This window comes from Ambystoma mexicanum, chromosome 12 (assembly GCF_040938575.1).
Source record: "Ambystoma mexicanum isolate Mex_15411 chromosome 12, UKY_AmexF1_1, whole genome shotgun sequence".
Lineage (NCBI taxonomy): Eukaryota > Metazoa > Chordata > Amphibia > Caudata > Ambystomatidae > Ambystoma > Ambystoma mexicanum.
In genome coordinates, this window is record NC_090936.1 from 992,989,534 (window position 1) to 992,995,838 (window position 6,305).

Genomic DNA, 6,305 nt, shown 5'->3' on the forward strand with positions numbered 1-6,305 from the left:
CCTCCCACTTTGACCTTTGCAAGTAGTGGGAGGAAGGAGGGTAGACAGGAGACGAGGAATGGGGAGCAGAGTGGTAGGCCGGAGAGAGAGTGAAGAGGAAAGGAGGTAGAGCGACTAGGGAGGAGAACGGAAGAGGCAAGTAGTGGGAGATAGTAGAGAAGAGAGGAGACGGAATGGAGTGGGGAGCGGGAGGCAGGAGAGAAAGTGAAGAGGTGAGGGGGGTACAGAGGCAGAAGAGGTGGGGTAGGGAGGAGAACAGAAGAGGGAAGTGGTGGGGAGGAGAACAGAAAAACAAGAAGTGGAGGGAGGAGAGAAGAGAGGAGACTGGGGGTGGAGAGCGGGTGGCAGGAGAGACAGTGAAGATGGGAAAAGGTGGGCTAGGGAGGAGAACAGAAGAGGGAAGTGGTTGGGAGGAGAACAGAAAAACATGAAGTGGGGGAGGAGAGAAGAGAGGAGACTGAGGATGGAGAGCGGGAGGCAGGAGAGTAAGTGAAGAGGTGAGGGGGGTAGAAAGGCAGAAGAGGTGGGCTAGGGAGGAGAACAGAAGAGGGAAGTAGTGGGGAGGCGAAAGGAAAAACAAGAAGTGGGGGAGGAGAGAAGAGAGGAGACTGAGGATGGAGAGCGGGAGGCAGGAGAGAAAGTGAAGAGGTGAGGGGGTAGAGAGGCAGAAGAGGTGGACTAGGGAGGAGAACAGAAGAGGGAAGTGGGGGGAGAGAGGGGAGAAGAGAGGAGATGGGGAATGGAGAGAAGAGCGGGAGAGGAGAGAAAGTGAAGAGGGCACCAGGTAGAGGGCAGGAGATGGGGCTAGGGAGGAAGCAGAGGCAAGTAGTGGGAGAAAAGAGGAACGCGGAGAGGAGAGCATGAGGGCAGGAAAGTGAGGAGAGAAGGAGCTAGAGGGGCAGAGGAGGTGGGCTAGGGATGAGAACAGAAGAGGCAAGTCGTGGGCGAAGGGAGAGGAGAGCATGAGGGCAGGAGAGAAAGTGAGGAGAGAAGGAGCTAGAGGGGCAAGATGGGTGGGCTAGGGAGGAGAACAGAAGAGGCAAGCAGTGGAAGAGAGGAGAGAGAGGAGACTGGGAATGGAGTGAAGAGCGGGAGGCAGGAGAGCAAGTGAAGAGGGGACGAGCCGAGATAGAGGACCAGGAGAGGTGGGCTATGGAGGAGAAAAGAAGAGGGAAGTGGCGGGTTGAAAGAGGAGAGCAGATGGGGAATGGAGTGGAGAGCGAGAGGAGGGAGAACGAGAGAGGAGGCGGGCGGTATCGAGAGGGTGAAGTTGGAGGAAAGGAGACTACGGGGAGAAAAGGGATGCTAGCTAAGATAAAAGCCAGGCTCAGCAAAAGGAATGTGTGACACTAAGAAGAGAGGGGGAGGGATGTGAAGTGGGAGAGAATGCGAGGGCAGACAGGCTGGGGGGAGAATAAGGGGAAGACGGAGGATAGATAGGGAACAGAAAGACGTGACGAGAAAGAAGGCCCGGAGAAAAGAAGGAAGGAATGTTGTGGACCGTTTTCATTATTTCTCATAATCCGAGATCTACAGCAGGGGGCGGATTCGTGTGCACGCTCTCTTGACATTAGTGCATGAACTTTATTAAAGAGCAAATAATGAAAGGCAGCAACAGGGCGGTGTGCAAACCCCGTGCAGCGTCGGGAGCTCCGCATGACAGAGGCGACAGGAGGGACCCAGCGACTCTCTTCCAGGCCCAAAAGAGCGTGGCACGTCGGAGAGGGCGCTGGGGGTTCGCGGTGCGCACAGCAGGGAAGAGCCAGAGAGTAGGGGCAGGCGAGAAAACGGCAGAAAAGAGGAGGTTAGAGAAAAGAGGCAAAGTGGGGGAAATGGAATAGAGTAATGAGAAAGAGGGCGAGGGGCTAGGGAATTTAGAGAGGAAGCGGCAGAGAAACAATAAGAAATGGCCAGACCAAAGAAACAATGAGAAACAGGTGGAGGGTAAATGGGGTACACAATCAGAATGAGAAACAAAGGGGGCAGAGCCAGCACGAGAAACAGGACAGCGTCTGAATGAGAAACATTGGGCGAAGATGTAAGGATCTGCAGAGAGACGGAGAAAGGAGAAACGACAGTGACAGAAACAAGAATGGCAAGGGAAACACAGAAAGAGAAACGGAAGGCAGAGATACAGAGACACACTGGAAGAGAAACAATGGGAACCGACCTGCTGTAAAACAGAAAGAGAAACAGGGGGTCTGGAGAAAAAGAATGAGACACAGAGTGGCAGAGACAGAACAAGAAGCATAGTATCAGAGACAGAAACCAGGGCCACTAACAGAGATACCTGTCAAGGGCCACGAACAGACAGAACAGGGCCAATAACAGAGAGCAGCAGAGAGGGAAACGACATCAAGAAATGGGAGAAAAATAGAACGACAAGCAGAGGGGGCACAGGTAAAATGAGAAACAGCGGTGGCATAGATCAAAAGAGAAAACGCAGTGAAGCAACATAATGTAAACCAGAGGGGTCAGAGACAGAAAGAAAAACTGAAGGGGTAGAGAATGAATGTGAGGCGGGATAGGGTAAGAATGAAAAACAGAGGCAACCAACAAGGAATTGGGGGTTCAGAGACAGAAATGGGAAAAGAGACTGTAAAACAAGGCAAAGAAAGAATGAGGAGTAGGGGTTAGACACAAAATGTGAAACAGCAGGCAGAGATCGAAAGAGCGGTGAACAGTGAATGGGAAACTGGGCAGAGACATAATAAGGAATATGGGTTAAACGCGAGAAGTGAAACAGCAGGCAAAGATAGAAAGAGGGGTGAAAAGTGAATGGGAAACTGGGCCGAGACAAAATGAGGACCAGGGGTTAAACACAAAACGTGAAACAGCAGGCAGGGGCAGAATGAGGGGTGAAAAGTGAATGGGGAACTGGGCAGAAACAAAATGAGGAATAAGGGTTAAACACAAAACGTGAAACAGCAGGCAGAGGCAGAATGAGGGTTGAAAAGTGAATGGAGAACTGAGCAGAAACAGAATTAGGAATAAGGGTTAAACACAACACGTGAAACAGCAGGCAGAGGCAGAATGAGGGGTGAAAAGTGAATGGGAAACTGGGCAGGGACAATATGAGGAATAGGGGTTAAACACAAAACGAGAAACAGCAGGCAGAGACAGAAAAAGTGATGAAAAGTGAAGGGAAACTGGGCATAGACAGAATAATGAATAAGGGTTAAACACAAAACGTGAAACAGTAGGCAGAGACAGAATGAGGGGTGAAAAATGAATGGAAACTGGCCATAGACAGAATAATGAATAAGGGTTAAACACAAAACGTGAAACAGCAGGCAGAGGCAGAATGAGGGGTGAAAAGTGAATGGGAAACTGGGCAGGGACAATATGAGGAATAGGGGTTAAACACAAAACGAGAAACAGCAGGCAGAGACAGAACAAGTGATGAAAAGTGAAGGGAAACTGGGCATAGACAGAATAATGAATAAGGGTTAAACACAAAACGTGAAACAGCAGGCAGAGATAGAAAGAGCGGTGAACAGTGAATGGGAAACTGGGCAGAGACATAATTAGGGAATATGGGTTAAATGCGAGAAGTGAAACAGCAGGCAAAGATAGAAAGAGGGGTGAAAGGTGAATGGGAATCCAGGCAGAGGCAGAATGAAGAACGGGTTAGACACCAAACGTGAAACAGCAGGCAACGATAGAAAGGGGGTGAAAGGTGAATGGGAAACTGGTTAGAGAAAAAATGAGGAATAGGGGTTAAACACAAAACGTGAAACAGCAGGCAAAGATCGAACAGGGAGTGAAAAGTGAATGGGAAACTCAGTAGAGACAGTAAGATAAACAGGGTAACAGAAATGATTACAAATTTAAGGGCGAAAAAGAGAAAGTGAAATAGAGGAAACCAAGACAGAATGAGAAACAGAAGGTCCACTGGAGAGAGAGAAACAGAGGGGCAGACACTAAAGAAATAAAAGAAGTAGAGACATAAATAAAACCATGGCTGTCAGAATGAAAAATAAAGGGAGGAGAGACACAAAGCGAGACGGGGAGACATAGATGAAAAGAGAATACGAGGGCGCGGAGACAGAAAGATCAACCAATGGTTCAGAAGCAGGATCAGAAACAGGGTCAAGAAACAGAAAGGGGGAAGAAACTCTTATTGGGGGTAGTGCCTCGAGGTGGAAAGGTTAAGAGACCAGACAAGAGAAACACGAATTGGAGCCATTGCTAAGTTCTTAAGCATCAACGCCTGGACTGGAGCATCAAAGCCAACACCGCAAATCCTAGAGCCCCCCCTTTACTCCCAACGCTCTAATGCCCCGCCTTTGCCAGTAGCCTTGTATGCACTCCAATGAAGCTCACAAAGGTCACAGCAGAAGCCGCCCATGCTTACCCCAAGAGCTGGGCACTGGTCGAGCAGGTGGGACGAGTCCCGATGTATCAAGTTCTGATGGTGCGGATCACGGATTCCTGGGGAGCTGATTCCCGAAGTCCCGGTTCATGGAGCTCTGCTTATTAGTACTCGCCCCTCCCCCGCCCTCCCAGGGTCAGGGTCAATTTCTGGATACCTGTCCCCCAGGACCCTGATCGTTGAACTTCTTCTGACTGGTTTATATCGTAAACTCGGATGAGGAATGCCTCAGCCAGAATCCGAGAGCCCGAATCCTGGACCCCGGATGACCCCCGTTACTTTGATGGTCTGTTCCTGGAGATCCTATTCCTGATTCGGCGCTTCCTGGGCCTCCTACCTCCAGATTCGCGAAGCGCGCTCTCTCTGCTCTGAATGTTTCATGCACCGGCTCGAGCGCAGGTGAAATACTTCCCCGGATCTGAAGTCCTCGGCCGAGGCGGAGTTAAGGAAAGTATAACTCAGTAACCCCTCCCCCATACCTACCGTCTCCAGCATGTTAAGCTCGCTTTGCACTGTCGCCCTCTTCCTCTGCTGCCCCCACTCAGCATTGCAAGAGTGGTGGGTGGAGGGAGGGGTTCGAGCCACGAAAAGAGTCCTGCCACTCCCATGGGCGTCATTTTAGGGGGGGGACAGGGGTGCTTGTCCCCTCCAACTTTCATGGCACACCATTTTGACCCCATTCATTTTGCTGGGGCACCTTTTCTTCAGATGCCATGCCCCCCCAACATTTTCAGCCAAGTTACTCCACTGGCCGCTCCCCCCAACCCCCCACCCTAAATGCAGTGTGCACATTCCATATGGTCTCATTCACGCCGCCAAACCGCCCACCCCCGCCCCAATCTAATGTTTGGGTAGCATTAGTGGCAGGTGGCATTTTAACACATAACAAAAAAATAAACCTGCGGAATCATTACAGATGCAGGGAACTCATCTATTAGAGCTCTGCCCAGGCTCTGTGGAGCAGCATACATGCAGACCTCCTAATTTGCATATGGATTGCTCCAACAGAAGGGACTTCACAGAAAAGGGCATTGCAATGAGACTTGGGGGCACCATGGGAAGTGACTTTAGAATAAATTGCCATAAGTAAGCCAAGGGGCAAATAACTATATATATGGAGCAACTCTATAGCCATTAAGATTTATAAAAAATAAAAAATAGCATATTAACACACGCTATGTAGTGAATCACTTACAGAGCTGCATAACAGACACAGTGTGATTACATGATTTGACCAGGATCACCCACTTTGGTTAAATGGTGAAACCGGGATGTGTACCATTTAAGCAACAGAGCACATTGCAGAAGGTTTAGTTGATATAGATATTTATTAAGGTTTTGCTTTGCACTTCATGTGCTTAAATAATACTTTATGGCAATGCCTTGGAAGCAAACCACATTACATATTCTAGCTTTTCATAGAAAAACTGTACACTATATGCATGGTCATAGAAATATGTTGAGCAATAAGAGTATGGCTTTCGTTTTATTCTCCCCATCCTTCATGCAACGTCGTCACAATTGCATCATGTAGATTAATGTGAGCCTAACAATCCCCCATTGGGTTTTAGAACCATTATTTCCTAAAGCATGCAACATTATGCACCCTTCCCACTTCTGATAACTCCCTCCCACTCTCACCCTAAAGGGGAAAACACTGCTAATAGCCTGCCACCTACCATCAGTGTCTAACGGCTCACACTGAAATGCTCTGTTAACACAGAGCACCGTGACAGCTCCTCTGATGCCCAGAGCTCCTATTCGAAAGGGTAAAGAGTCCTGCTGCCAGGACAATGAGAGTGCTGAGCAGGAATTGCTCAGCACACACTGTCCAGCTGGACATCTTTCCCGTTGGGCACCCTCATTGAGGTGCCCAACGGGAGGGGTGTCCCACTGACAAATGTCCTGGTTAGGCTCTCACAAGAGCCTC

General features: G+C 49.4%; 1 protein-coding gene across 3 annotated transcripts in view; it reads right to left on the reverse strand.

Annotated features, from left to right (window-relative positions):
- The window catches only part of ADM2 (adrenomedullin 2), a 106,026-nt gene extending 101,227 nt beyond the window's left edge, over window positions 1-4,799 (reverse strand). For 2 of the 3 annotated variants that reach the window (XM_069629500.1, XM_069629499.1), the window contains exon 1: window positions 4,358-4,777. The gene's annotated coding sequence lies outside the window, so the exon portion shown is untranslated. Of the gene's footprint in view, window positions 1-4,357 lie in introns of all 3 variants that reach the window. The other variant, XM_069629501.1, reaches the window with a different exon arrangement.
- Window positions 4,800-6,305: the final 1,506 nt, after the last annotated feature.